The following is a 16,335-nucleotide window of genomic DNA, read 5'->3' on the forward strand; positions in this document are numbered from 1 at the left end:
TTGAAAGTAAGAAGTTGCCAAATGCTTTCACTGCATGGCTATTGTCACTGTCTTCTTGATTCAGCACAAGTAAATTTTATTTAATCACCTGTAGAGAAACAGTTCTCATGAGATTCTCTGAGACACAACAGCAGGAGCAGAGAGCTCCTGGGCCAGAGGGACAAAAGAGGAAAGTAGGGGAATCAGCATTCATGTGACTTGGATCTCAAGTTGAAACTTTTAGTAGCTTCCTATCATTTGAATTGTCTCACCATATTTGGCGTCAGCTGAGGCAATGGATAAGGAAAGAATGTTTTGGAATGTTTATTTTGATTAGAAGAATCCCCAAACTATGTGAGGATGTTATGGATATGTTTTCAGATTATAATTTTGTCTTTGTTAGGGCCAGGGAAACTGAAGGGCTAGGATAGATCTTTGAAGTCTCAATACACTTGTCCCTTGACTACTATAGCTGAATAATAGGGAGGTGTTCTTGAGTTGCTTTCCCAAATGAACTCACTTAGAGAAGCCTCACAGGTGTGCAAAAACAGAGGCACTAGTTGCATGTGGGTTCTGGATTATGAAATCATTTCATTCATTTTGCAGTTTGAGATAGTTATTAAATTCCTTATCCTCACATGGGTGCCATGCAAATGGTTATCACGTTGTCTTCATGCCTTTATGAGCTCTAGGCTCCACCCTCCAGTATTTTGTTTTCCTTGCTCTGCTACACCCAAACCAATTCATTTTTGATGTTATAAATTCAAAGACACTTAAATGAATAAATAACAACTTTGAGTATTCTTTGATGCAAAGCAGCAACAGCTAAAAAGCAAGGGGTTCCTGTTCATTCCAGCTCTCACCCTGGTTAATAGACACTGTCAGATGAAATAGATATACTAGATACAAATATCTGCTTTACAGGCATTCAACCCAGGTGATAGTTAACTTGACTGGGCCATGGGGTGCCCAAACATTATTTAGATGAGGTCAACATTTACATGGATTGCCCTCTGTAATGAGCAGGGCCTTATCTCAACAGTTGAGGGCATAAATAGAACAAAAAGGTTGACCCTTCTATGAGTTAGAGGAGACGCCTGTCTGCTTTTCTCCTTCCTTCAGACTCACCTGAAAAGCTGGTTCATCTTTGGTCTGTAGCCTGTTGATTTTGGACTACATCTTATACCATCAACTATTAGTTTTCAGGGCTTTGTAGGCCCCAACTTTCCTGGGACTCCAGTTTGCCAATGCATTCCTTGGGTCTTCTCAGTCTACACAATTGTGTGAATCAATTCCTCATCTTTGTTTGTATGTATGTATGTATGTATGTATGTATGTATCTGTCTGTCTATCTATCTATCTATCTATCTATCTATCTATCTATCTATCTATCATCTATCTCCTGATGGTTCTGTTTTTTCTGGAGAATCATCATCACTAGTACAATCCCCCAAAGTCATTTCCTTATTTTACAGATTAAACTGAACTTGAGATGAATGGCCATGTCACACTTAGAGTTTCACTGAGAGCCACTTCTGAGCCCATGCTTATCACACCCCTATACCTCAGTGACCACAGGAGGAAGGCTGAGGGAGTGTCACATTGGAACTAGAGGCCAAATTTTGAGCAGAATGCCAGGGAGAAGGGACAAAAAGCTCTACAAGCAGAGCTAATGGCTTGACCCGAGGCACAGGATTTTAGAGTTTATGGCATATTCAGGGCAATGTGCCTTACTTTGAGGCTGGAGCCAACTATAATGAAAATAACGGAGACCCAAGGCTTTAAAAACAGAGATGAAAGAGTTTTACTACCAGAAGGTGAAGACAGCTTTTAGCACTGAGTTTTTAAAATGGATGCCAAATTTCTCCCCACACTCCAGCCTTGTTCCTACATGCCACATTGACTCTTGCTTCCCATCTGACCTGCATCCAGGTAATTTCTACCCTAGCTCCATGACCCAACTGGAAGCTCACTTCTTCTCTAAATGTGTTTCAACCAGAACTTTCTTTTCCCTCAAATTCTTTCACACAGTCAAAAACTAATGCACCAAAACAAAATTCATATACCTTTTTCTTGTGAATAAGGCTTTGATATGCCTGTAGGAAGCACCCTGAGAAATACTCATATCTGGGTATTTAAAAATATGTGGATGGGTTGGGTTGTAGCTCAGTGATAGAACTCTTACCTAGCATGTGCAAGTCCTTGGGTTCAATCCCAAGCTGTCCCCACTCAAAACATAAATATATATATATATATATATATATATATATATATATATATATATATATATTCATTCTAGATTATTAGAAACTCCAGGAAACTCTCCAGAGGCATAATCAAATAGCAATATTGGAGAGCTTTGCCTATTTAGCTATTGTGACTCTACTCTAAAAGATATGTTAACCCAAATGTTGGTTTTCCAAAATTTGTGTGGATAAGTCCATGTCTCCCCTCCCCCACCTTTACGGGCTAAAGTTTACTTGCTATGACTATAGCCCAGATGTTCCTTACTTGCCAAATAACCACCTCTATGCAATTCATCTGCTTGCCTTAAAACCTTTATATGGGTGATAAGAAAAATGACTCAGATTTCCACGGAGGTCCATAAACTTGTTATAAGTCTTACGACACCTCATGTCATGAGAATCAATTCAGCCTTTCTCAAATGGTTTTACCAGCTGGTTGCGCTAACTCTACGTGGCAGAAATAAATCACTGGCCTGGAAGAGCTCATGGCCACAGGCTATGGAAACTTGAGTCTGTGCAAAGTGGAGAGGCAGAGTCCAAAAGGGAAAGTCAGCATCTTCCTAAGAGCTTTCTGACACCAGCTATCAAGCCTCTTGGAAGGCTCTATAGCTCCTTAAATTACATTCATTTGTCTTAAGAGTTGCCATTCATAAGCTACCATTCCTTAAGCAGATTAGAGGAATGTTTCTAAGACTGCAGACCAGGGTCTGCTGGCCTCAAAATATTTCAATTACCCTGGAAAACCAGCCTGGATAGACTGGATATAAAAACAGCTCAAAGTAGACTCGCTGAATAGCCCTCTCACCAAAGAGGGGACCAGCGAGTAGAGCACTGGAAGTTCCTAAGGGAAACCCGTTAGTCCTTCATATAAGCTGATGACTGGAAGAGCCCAGCTTCAGAGGCTATGCATTTTTGGAAACTTACAAAATGAACAGACCTGAGGCTCCTGAGCTTTCAGGGTCCGAGAGTGTTAAGGTAACCGAGTGGTCAGGGATGGACCAATTGAAAAACATTTGCTCTCAACATCTGCTTTCTATTGATGGAAGCAGCCTGGAGGTGTGGTCATCAGCATGCCTGGTGCCAAGTACTTCTTCAATGTTTGTCGAATGACTTGCTGTTTAGGGGTTGCACTGTGACATCAAGGCTCTTGCTGCACTCAGAAAACCCAGGCTAACCCTCTAGTTGGTCGCTTTACCACTGCATGATATGTGGATGAAATTTTTTTGTATTTGATTTTTAGTATCTCCATTTGCAAAATCCAGTAAAATTATGTGAGAAACAGACTGCTTGCCACAGAGGGGCTCAAATCCTTTTTCTTTCTCCCTGAGACAGTCCTCAAGTGTACCTTATCCTGCATTTCTCCGCTCAGCTGGCACTTGGCAGTGAACCATTGTTGACTACAAATGGATTTTAGTGACTATGAGCATCAGCCTGGCATTTTGTCTGGCTAAGATTTTAGGACAAACAGTTGAGCCCACAAAGCAGTATGGTTTATCACAGTCCAACTTCAGCTTTGCCTGCCCCATATATGGAAATTCTTAACCCAGGGGAACAGAATGCTCCAAAGAAAAGTGCTTGGCTCCATGCCCAAGCCCTGACCTTGAGTTTGCTTTAAGAAACCCTGATGTAGGAGAGCAGAGATATAAGATGCAGATGCATGCAGTTAGAAACAGCTGTCCTATGTAAAGGAGCAGCTCAGCCCTATAGGCCTCAAGTCTCTTTTAAGCTGGGAGCAGACACAAATTTTTTGTGCTCAAATCTTTTATAAAAGAGACAGCCTGACGTTCAGTGCTATTGCAGTGGGTACTGCTACAGTAGTGCATTCAGGGAGTATAGGCTGTCCTGGTAAAGGACCAGTGAGCGCTCCCCAGATGTGGGTCCTTCCAGAATTGGGGAAGGAAATCCTGCAGTCCGGCTTCCACCTCACCTATGGCAAGGAAGTCAGTCCTAAGCAAAGGAGGAAAGAAGGGCTTTGGGCCTGTGCAGTCTCCTGCAGGAGACTGGCCTCTTTGGAATTATAGGAGATACATACAGTGAAGGATCAATTCCCCTAAAGAAGTGGATACATGATCCATTGTAGAAGAAATCAAAGTGAAAAGAAAAGATAACACAGCAGCTTTCCACATCCTAAAGGACTGAGAAGAACAGTTCTTGCAGAAAGAAAGTTTCTCCCTCATCCCAAACACTATCTGATTATAAATGTGCTAGCCTACAAAGAGGGACCCAAGAGGAGAAGACCTCCTCCAAAAGACACCTTCCGCAGAGGCCCTCCACACTGCTGTCTTCACTTTTAAAGGCCAGCGATGTTGTCACATGTTGTCCTGGAAATGAAGCAATGGCAGGAAGTGGAGAATATGTTTTCTAATCTCTTTGCTCTGTTCTTCAAAAGTGCTTACTTCATCAAGGAGGAAAAGGGACAACTGAGAGCACCTGTGATAGCAGTTTTAGGTGGTGGTCAATCATGTACCACTGTGCCTCCCCATTCCTACTTCAAGTTTTTATTTATTTACTTAACTTTATCCAATGTCCTGCCTCCAAAGTTTGTGCTGCAAAGAACTGGGTAATCTCCCAAAGGGTAATTGTGACGAACTCTAATTACATGAATATAAGAAATCTATAGGCATCTCCACTCATGGATAGGATTGTCAGATTTAGCAAATCAAATTGCAGGATGCTTGATGACATTTGAAGTCTAGATAATCAACAAATAATTCTTTACTGTCTCATTAGGGAAATGCTTGAGTGAAAAATTCCTTGTTGTTCATATGAAATTCAAATTTAAACAGGTATCCTACACTTTATCTGGCAGCCCTCATTCTGGGGCTCCAGGCTGTGCTGAAAACTCCCCCAGTCCTAGTCAAGTGGTAGTTGAGTGTCTTGGATGATTATGAAGACCACAAGGTGAGAAGAGCTATTGTCCTAGGTCTATATATATAGCCCCCAGACTTTGTACCTCCCAGGAGATTGAGCTCTGTCCTGCCCTGGAGAGAGTTGTTCTCATTTTCAGCAGAGTCTAGACTAAATCTTGAAGCTGCCTCTTGAGAAAATACTCTGTTAAATTTCCTATGCGACTCAGAAAATAGATTATCTTCCTTATGGGTGCCACTTTCCCAACTGTGAAATGACTCAAAGAATTTGGTGGCGATGGCTGCTATTCACTTCATGCTCCTTTCTCATTCTTTCAACCATCCCCACTAGTGAGACCTGATGATCTTTGCTTTACAGACTTACATTCTATAGCGCTCAGGGAAACACACTTCCCGCTGGTCAGGCTAGGATTTGAACTCTGACCCATTTGATTATAAACCTTGGAGATTTTTGGTTCATTATATCCCTTTAAGTTTTCCCAGGTCGGTAATTTTATTTGCTAGAGTGCTGGTTGGTTAATTGGTCATTCATAATTAGGTAATTCAGGCACATGACAGAAAAATAAAAAGGTACAAAGGGGAGACTTGTTTGTAAGACTTGTTTTCCTGTCTCCCATCCACACTCCATTCTCCTTCCTGGAAACAAACAGCCAGTTAACAATATTTTTCTTTTTCACATATGGTGGCCTTCCAGACAAAAAAAAAGTATTTCCTATGTTTTATTGTAATTAATGCTGAAATCATTCCATTTCAGTGAGTAGAGAGGTTTATTTTTATTTTAAAAGGTGCATATTATTCCATTTTTTACACACACTATATAGTTCATTTTACAAGTGATGTGCAGTTTTCTTTCTCATCTTTTGTCATTTTCACAAATAAGGCTATAATAAATATCTATGTGCTTTTATTTTGGTATGCGCTATGTGTGGATTCATACTTGCTCAATGGATGTGTATATTAATAAACTTCCAGAGAATGCCAATGACCATCCCTTGGGTTGAAGCAATAATTTACATTTCCCTCAGTGATATGTAAGATTACCTGTTGGCCACAGAGTTCATTACCCCTTTCATGATCTTTCCCCATCTGATAGGTTAAAAATATGTGTCTCATTATTGTTTTAATTTGCTTTTAACTTATTATAAATGCAACTGGGATCTTTTCATGTTTGAACTTTTTTTTTTTTTAAATTTGCTTTTGGCATTGCCCATCTAGGTGACCTGGGGCTCCATGAATAAAAATAACAGAGGGTAAATTTTCATGTCACTTATTAATTTCTTATTAATTTATAGAAGCATTTGATATTTTTGGAAAAAAATTTCCTCCTTGCCTCTGATTTGAGTTCCATCTAACTGTACATTTTTTTTTAACTTTATGCATTGTGATTTTTCCAGTTGGGAATGTTTCCATTTTCTAGTCAAATTTATAGCTTCAAAATCTTATGTCAAACAGAATTTTCCTACTTCAAGATTCTAAGACAAATTCTCTGATGAGTTCTAGCCTATTGTAATACTTTTATATTTTTCAAGTATTTAAATATTGACCTGCCTGAAATTCATATATTTCTTCTCTGAATCTCAAATATGTTTCTCCAGGACTATTATTTTCTATTGACTTTTGTGATAGATTATTTTGTTGTTCCAAGTTATCCCCCTCCATGTCTATAAGAGGATTTCACACCTTTTCCTGTGGGTATGTGACATGTGGTGACTCTCCTCTAGGGAAGGAGTTCATCCCCTCTTCACTGATGTGTGCTTGGCAAATGGTTACCAGTGGGTTTTTTTTTTTAAATGAAGTCATATGTTTAACTTTTGCTTTATGGGACATCACAACTTTCTATAACTCTCTTGTTCTTTTCCCTCATCTGTGAGAATGGCATGTCCCAAATAAAGGCTTTTCCTTCACTTGAAGTCCAATAGATCCGCAGCCACCAAGAAGTAATGGAGAGGAGAAATAAATGTTTACTGTTGTAAACGGCTCAGACTTTAGGGTCGTTTGTTACTTCAAAGCTGACTAGTTATATCTGTGTTTACCCCTTGCATCATGAAGTATGACATATGTCCAAAAAAGGAAACAAATATTCCTTGTCATAAGTCATCACTAAGTTAAATCCCATGATCACTACCACTCAGTGATCAAGAAGTCAAATATTTCCTGTCCTCAGAAACAAGATGGGACTCCTCCCCATCATTATGTGTTCAGCTGTGTCCCTGTTGAAGTCACATGTCAAAATCTTCACACTTAGTAACCCAGGACATGACTGTATTTGGAGATGGGATCTTTAAACAGGGCATTAAGTTAAAATAAGCCCTTCAGGGTGGGCCTTTATCCAGTGTGGTTGATGGTCTTATAAAAAGACGAAAAGAGGACACAGACACAGGAAGGAAGAACATGTGAAGACACAGGAAGGAGATGGGCAAACCATCCAGCAAGGAGAGAGCTCTAAAGAGAGACCAGCTCTATCAACTTTCTCAAATTCTTGAGTCTCCTTTGAAAATTTCTGGTCTCCAACAAAATTTCTGTGGTTAAGCCACCTGGTCTGTTGTACTTTTTGATGGCAGCCCTAGCAAACTCACCTACTCTACCCACTAATGAAAACCCAGTGCCTTCTTCCAGCACTCCAGCGTATATTGCTTGTTTGTTTTGATCTTCATAGAAATTTAATCATTCACTGCAACATGTTAACCCTTTTTCTGTTCATGGACTTTTGGGTTGTTTCCATTCTGAGAGTATTGTGAATAATACTGCCGTAAAATTCTGTATACATCTTTGGATGCTTCTGTGTACACATTTCTGTGCGTATGGACCAAGGAGCAGCAGCTGGATTATAGGGTGTGTCTATGTTCAACTTTAGTAGATTTATCAAATAGGTCTTCCAAATGGTTTAGCAATTTATATTCTCACTAGTAGTTCAGAAGAGTCCCCATGGCTATCTCCTTCCCAGCATTTGTTATTGTTAGACTTCTTAAATTTGTCATTGAAGAATAAGAAATAATTTCTCATTATCGTTTTACTTTGTATTTCTGAGATTACAAATGAGGTTAAAGTACCTTTTTATATGTTGATATATGAATGAGCAATCCTCTTCTAAGACACCAATGCACGTTTCCACTTGATTCTCAATTTTTTTTCTTTATCAGTTTGAAGATGTTTTCATATATTATGAAAAGGAGCCTGTTATTGGTTATGAATGCATTTGTAAAAGTATAGTCTTCCACATTATGAAAATGTAAACTTATTTCCTGCCTTACAACATATTAAAAAATCAATTCCAGGTATGAGTCTAAACACAAAAGGACAAAACAATGGAACTCTTAAAAGATAACACAGAAGAATATCTTCTTGGCCCTAGAGTAGGGAGAGCCTGCTTAAATAAGACACACATACAAAAAATATCCTGACAATTTTTATCACAGAAGTATTGGGGCATTATTCATCTAAAACCAATATTAAGAGGATGAAGGCAAACCCACAGAGGGTTTTTTGATGATATTTTTAGGGGTGTCTAAGTAAGGTAAATCTTCATTTTCATAGGTAACAATTTGTGTGTAAGATTTAAAGTTGATATGACAAGAAATAATAATAAAGACTTTACTTCAATATTGGAAAACACAGAAACACATAGTAAAGTGCTGTTTCAGAAACTAGCATTAGAGGCAAAGATAGGTGAGAAAGGAAAAGAGAATTGTTGGGTTTCTCTATAATTCATGAATACTATTTGATTTGTTAATTATGTGAATATCTTACTTTGATTTCTTTATTAAAAGGTGTCTTCTAAGAAATACCTCTGTAGGGGAGGCTAAGGATACATTCCTAGAAATGTAAGCACTTCCAGAAGTTTTGACAATCAATGAAAGTATGGTTTTAGTTCTTTTATATATTTTATACTAAAAATCACCAGAATTTTGTATTCTTTAAAATATATTGACGTTGGCTTTAATGGGAAATGATCCTTTATTAAAGTACTCAAATATTCACTCAAAACTTCAAGTAAATTGCATGCTCAGATAGATCCAGCAGGTTATTCTTTGGCTTCAAGTAGCCCCAGGACACTCTTGTGAGCTCCCTGGGGGCTGTGAGTATCCAGTTTGAGAAGGATATTTCTAACTTGTTAATGCTGCCATTATGGCTAAATATGTTATGGCTTCCAGATGTTGTATCTACTTCAGATGTCAGATAGGGATCATAGGACAGTGTAATTGAAACAATGCTCATTTTGCAATCAGAAGATGTTTTTAAGTTCAGACTGGGATCTTACTTTGAACAAGTCACTTGAAGCTCCTTTGTCTTTAGACCCCTAAACTACAAAATGAGCCCAATAAATACTGATTTTACCTCAACAACGTTGTTCTGTGGCTTATGTAAGAAATTATTTTGTAAATGTAACATTTGTCTTCCACAGTATTGGCAAGGAATTAGTATGTCCAATTTTAATTTCAACATTTTACACATAAGTTGAGTACTATAATACATATCAATGTCTTTCTTGTTTATCTGTTTCTTTCTCTATGAAGTTTGCAGTGATAAGCTAGTGAGCATCAAACACTTACCAAGCATCAAGCTGTATGTTGGGAGCTATCACTAGGTACGAGGAATTTCTGTCTTCAAATAACATACAACATACACTACTTGCATTGTAGCTTTGTTAGGACTGCCTCCCTGTGATCATGCCTGCTGCGTATTTTCCCATTGGTGTTATCTTGGAGACTGAAGTCTCCCTTTTCTGGCTTTAGTTTCTTTATAACAGGAGACATTAAGACTTTACATATGCTTTAGATTCATTGATTCCCAATATTCTGTATCCACCAGGACCCCTTAATACCTTTTTAAAGAATAGCAGAAATTATTTATGGAGTACTATCTCCGTGCTCCATACAAGAGTCTGGGTTCATCCAGGAAGCACTCAACATTGAGCAGAGGAAACTGGTTACAGCGGTAAAAGAAGAGCTGAGAACCCACAGAGGGGGCAGTGAGACCCCAGAGAGGAGCAATAGTGGGAACCGCTCATCCCCTAGGCTGTAGGGATGAAGAAGCTCATGTTGCCAGAGCCCAAGGTCAGGGTCATCTGGAGGGAGATAGAATGAGATAGATTTGTTGGCTAACCAGAGAGAAGGCACAGCCAGAGCACAGCACTGCCTGAGTCTGAGAAGAGGGAGGCATCCCCTGGATTTTGCTCTCCTCTGCCTCATCTGCAACTTCAATCCAGTTGGAACTGTCTCACCAAGAGCACACGGAAATGCAGCCTTCCAGGGCCATCTCCAGTGACACAGAGCAAAGGAAGGGAGTGTGAGGAAGGGATCTGAGTACAAACAGCACACAGACTGGTCCCCTCCCATGGTGCTCCATGCTCCTTCACTAGCCTCTGATGTATTAGAGGAGAACAACACACATTGACATAACAACAAAAATAAAAATAACAATGGTGGAAACGCTACATTCATATATATTATCTGTGACTTAGAAATTATCATGTTTAGGTTTCACAGGAAGAAACAAGTTCAAAAACCTAGCTTGCCCACATTCACATAGCAAGTCAAAATGAGGCAAAATTGGAACCCACAACCACCTGCCTCCAAAGGACATAATCTTTCCCCTCTTTTTAATCCTCCACCAATCTTACCTTTCTTCTCAGTGCCCAATCTTCAGCAAAAGAAAGCCACATGGGAACTTTGGAACATTATTCAGGAAGAAATTAGGAGGAAAAACATAAGGAGAAACAATCTGGACATAATTAATCATGATTATACTGAACACATGCATTATTTTAACTGTTCCACCTTGGTTTACAAATAATTAATGATAATAAAGATAGCATGCACTTTTGAGTAGGGTGCTGAGTTCTTAGCGTGCCATCACCTCATTAATAGATAATCTATGTATTAACTGATAAAAAAAAATCTCAGAGAACCTCTATTTCCTCACCTAAGAAATGGGAATTGGGCAACTCTCATAGGAATCTTTTATTAACTTAGGCTGAATCATTCTGGATGGCTTTATAGAAGTGTTGGGGCCTGAGAAGCTCTTGGAGGATATGTAGGACTCAGAGAAAGGGTATAAATAAAGTTCCTTCTTTTTCTTTTTCTAAGAAAAAAACCCTTTCTCTCTCTCTGCAGATTTGATTTGAGTTTTAAGCAATGAAACATAATATTGCTTCTAGGGACCCTAATGTGCTATTTAGTGGAGGCATGGTGTATGCAAAGCAGTGGTCACAGCATACAGCCCTGGAGCCTCAAAGGCCTTCTAGAAAGTATCTCAGGTCCACCCCCATCTCTAGAGCCTCGTGTCCTAACTGAGGGCTACCTGCTTGTCTGACATTAGCTCTCTTGGGCAACTGGATCTCCATTGGCCAAACATCTGAGAACTCTCAGGAATACTGTTTATTCCTTGGGAAATCTGGAATGAATTAAGCTGAATAAATTGGCTCTCAGCTTGGCTGCTTCAGATGGCAGCAAAGAAAGAACATATGCTGCTTTCCTCCCATTTTCCCTTTCTTTCTTTCCTTTATGGAGGGGGAAATAAAAACACACCCATATTCATGGAAAAATTAGATTTGGTCAAATTATGCTCCACTTCTCCGGCAAGTAGAAGCCTTTGATCAGAAGATTAAGGTGTCTCAGAAGAGTGTTAAGATAGGAAGAAACATGGGGAATTCATCCTAATGCCTGTCTGCAACCAGTGCTGCATAAATCTGAGTGGAACTAGGATGTCTGCAGAGCCAACCTGTACCTTGGTTGCTAGGGCTACTGGTGCAGTAAGCAAACACAACGAAGAATTTTCACCTCTTTTTAATCCTCTACCAATCTTACCTTTCTTCTCAGTACCCGATCTTCAGCAAAAGAAAGCCACATGGGAACTTTGGAACATTATTCAGGAAGAAATTAGGAGGAAAAACATAAGGAGAAACAATCTGGACATAATTAATCATGATTATACTGAATACATACATTATTTTAACTGCTCCATCTTGGTTTACAAATAATTAATGATAATAAAGATAGCGTGCACTTTTGAGTATGGTGCTGAGTTCTTAGCGTGCCATCACCTCATTTATATAACAATAACCCCACAATCTAAGCACCTTTGTTATCTTTACCTTACAGGCGATAAAAACAAGAGGTTAAGTAACTTGCTTGAACTCACACATTTAACAGGTACAGGACCCAATGTCATTGTTAAGTCTATCCAGATGTGATGCCCTAGCCCTAAACCTTTGTGTTACACTGTATAAGATGAATGTGGAGAGTGCTGCCCAGATCCCCACTAAGAAAGAATGTGTTGTCCCAGCTGCTGGAGTGCTGTCAGCAGATACCCTTCAGCTGTCAGCCTCTTTGGGGATCATCTCAGTTGTAGAGACCTGCCTTACACAAGGTCAAACATTTCCCAAGTCAAACCATCCGTGGGGCAGTCACATCCCAAGTCACATCCATGACTGATGGGCAGTCATGGATACACACCCTCTTTCATAGTTGTCTTTTATTGAGTAGCTCTAGATTTCCTTGACGAGAACGGATTTCCCCAGGCTCACCCTTACAAGATCAGAACTCATTACCCTCTCCTTTACTTAATATCTGTCTTCACTTACCTTCGAAGCTCAAAGATAAAGTCCACAAGTATTGGTCACTTGGAGTCTATGGTCAAGTTGACAGCTTTTAATGCCCTGCTATATGCACAGAGTATTGCTTCTAGCCTTATCTGTAGAAATCAAAGAATTCTGCACAACTCTTTATAGCAGATGCAAAATCCAGCAATTTGTCTTTTGCTTTGGAAAGCATGTCCTACCATTCCCTTGATGACTGACTCCCTAAGAACTTAAGTGGCAGATCTCTGTATTTTTGGAGATTTTTTTTTTACCAGTCTCCTGTGCAACTTTGTTGTCCCACAGTCTTTAGTGTGCTAGATACTTCTTGCTTATTCTGTTCCATCAACAGGAGTAATTGATATAATACATCAATATGATGTCCCATGGAATGTCTAGGAGGTTTGTACTCCTTGGACTATGCTTTAATAAACAAGGAACAAATTAACATGGATTTGGAGCAACACTACCTATGAATATCTTGTCTATTGCATTTGGATGATAACTTTTCAAAGTCATATTTTCTGATTGAAATAGAAAAAGACATATTTGCCAAATCAAGGTTCCTGAGGTCCTATTAATATTCTCTACCAGATACCACATCTAACACAGCTACTTCTTGATTGAGCTTGTGGAAGTCTATAATCATTCTTCAGCATCCATTGGTTTCAGTGGAGGCTAGATTGATGAATTCAATATGGTATGGTCCATTACTCCTACATCCTTAAGAGTAATCCTGTTTGTCCCTCTGGTAATGCAATATTGTTTTAGACTTACTATCTTAGCCAAGGCAAAGGGGACATTGTCAGATGCTTCTCTTTGATTTCTCCATTATAATAGCTTTTACAGACCCAACGTGGAGCTTACTGCAACTGCCAAATGTGTAAATTCCATTTATAAATTTAGGGTCTGAGAAAATAACAACCAGGTAGAACTTAAAAGACAACTTTTGGCCAGGATTCTCTTTATGGGGATTTTATATATTCCCACTTGCGTAGGGGATCTGTGATAACTCTTCACATATCTTGGAGTTCCTACTTTTCCTAGCTATTTGAGTAAATGACTAAAGTTCCTCTTGGGGACAGACTGTGGGAAATAACACAGGATATTCTCGGGGTATCACAGGGCCCTTCTTCTTGGGGATTGAACCAGGTATTGGAAATAGGCAAAGGATTGAAGTAAACTCTTCTAGTCTTTTGCTCCTTTGTGATCTTTGGATTGTATATATTTAGCAGTGCATTTACTGATTGTCCATCCACTTTGCTACTAGGATTCCATAGCCCCCTGTGGCTCCAGTCCCCTTGCCTGTCACTCCACTGTATTAGTCATTATGATAACTGTAACCATAACTTCTGGCAGTTAAGTACGGCCACCTGCTTGTGTTCCTCCATTAGAGAAGGGAGGTTAAAATCATCCATATTACCATCAACAAATTAACCACAATGACAACTCTCCCACCACTGTGACAACTCTACAGCTATTTGACAGAGTAGAGGCTTTCCTATCTGGCCATAGAAGAGGGAGTGCTTTGTTCTCTAGATTCCCAAGTAGAAAAGCATCAACACAGACTGGACGCGTTTCCTTTCATTTATTTTTCAACTGTCTGTTAGATGAGCATTAGGTCTGCCTTCAAATGGGGCTGGCTGGGAATCACTTTTTATTTGATGACTAAGAAATAAGAGATGAGATTTTCCTGCTTAGCATCATGGTACTGTAACAAATACCTGAAACAATCAACTTGGAGAGAGAAAAATGTGTATTGTGGTTCATAGTTTTGGAGGTTTCAATCCAAGGTTGATTGATCCTAGTGGTTCTGGACCTAATGCAAGGAAGAAGAATGGCAGCATATGGCAAAACTCTTTGCCTCGTGACTAGGACACAAAAAAGAGGAAGGAGAACAGACTAGGATTCTGATATCCCCTTCAAAGGCACTTCCTCAGTGACCAGAAGACCTCACACTAGGTCCCAGCTCTTAAAGGCTCCAACACTCCACAACAGCAGCATGGGCTGAGGACCCAGCCTTTAACACATGGGTCTTTGGAGAGCACTTATCCAAACCACAGCAAATACCTAAGCACACTAGAGGTGACTGGTATTCAACAGCTGGAGTTTTTCAGCCAAAATAATGCACAAGTCTTTTTTTTTTTTTTAAGCACGTATGGCTGGGTGCAGTGGCACATGCCTGTAATCCTAGCTTCTCCAAAGGCTGAAGCAGGAGCATTGCAAGGTAGAGGCCAGCCTGAGTAACTTAGGGAGACCTTGTCTCGAAATAAAAAATAAAAAGGGCTGAGGAAGTATCTCCGTGGTAGAGCAACTCTGGATTCAATCCCCAGTACCAGAAAAGTGAAAAAGCATATTTGTAAGAGCTAAGTACATTTTAAATTCAGGATGGGCTCCAAAAATTAAACTGTTGAATTAAAATCAAATTGTCTTATATTATATTTCTACTTTAATAGAAAGATGACAAGGAAAAATATCTCTCCCTCATAATTATCTTCTGTTGGGTAGCTCTGAGTTTCATTGAGGAGGGAGAATTTCCCTAGGGTCAAAAAAAAAAAAAAATGGAACATATCACATTTGCATTGAACATCTGTCCTCTCACTTACATTCAAGTTCCCCAAGATAAAGTTTCCATCTATCTGTTCACTTCTTTATTACTATGTCTAACACAGTACCTAGCCACCTGACTTAGCACAGGGCCTGGCAATATCCGTTTATTAATTGATTGATTATTCAATAAATACTGGATGAGTGATGAATGTGTAGATGAATGTACTCTGTCAAATATATTTATATCCTTTCTTATCCTTTACCTACTAGGTGTTTTTCCTCTTCATCTGTCCTGAACATATCTTTTCTCTTCAGTCCTTCTAATGGAAGAACCCAGGAGGACATGCTCAGAGGGTTGAGCTAGAGGAGCACATTAGATGGGAACAATCAGGAATTCTGCCTGCCTCACAGAGATTCTGCTCGCCTTCAGTGAGACAGACCCACATCTTCTCCCATTGCCCCATCTTCATCCTTCCTGGGTCACATGTCCCTGATAATCTCTCCTTCTCAACAGCACCTGGTGCTAGGCTTGACCTAGCAGAGGCAAAGGGTGGCATTTTCCAAGCTGCTCACTTTGGATGTAGCCCACACCGGCTTTTGTTTGTTGGTCTCAGCCTCCAGAGGCCCTGGGTTTCCTCTTGGGGCAACTTTTCAATCACAAACCTGATATTTTCAGGGAACCTACAGCTCTTCCTCTTATCTCATTTGATCCTCTCCTTTAAGGTATCAGATAAGATATGCATGAAAAGCTCAATGAGATTGGAAGACAAGGATTCTTCTCTGCCATTTATTAGTTGTGTCATCTTAGAAAACTCTCATGACATTCACAAACGGAAAGTGGCCTCTATTAGATTCAGCACTCAACAGATATTTTAATGAGTGTCTTGAGGTGCAAGGGCTTAAATGCTGGAGGCACAATGGGACATCAGACAGGTTGAGGCTGTTTTCTCACAGGACTTTCATTGTCGTAGGACACAAAAAATGAAAGAGACAAATTGGGGATATTAGTGAATATTAGTGAATTTGGGGTATTAGTAAATGCTCTAGAAAAAAAATTAAAGGATGTTTTTAAAACACTCATCAGGGGCTCAGTGGTAGAGCACTTGCCTGGCATGTG

Source organism: Marmota monax, unplaced genomic scaffold (genome assembly GCF_021218885.2).
Source record: "Marmota monax isolate L192 unplaced genomic scaffold, Marmota_monax_Labrador192_F-V1.1 WCK01_AAM20220418_F8-fsc00023, whole genome shotgun sequence".
Classification (NCBI taxonomy): Eukaryota; Metazoa; Chordata; class Mammalia; order Rodentia; family Sciuridae; genus Marmota; species Marmota monax.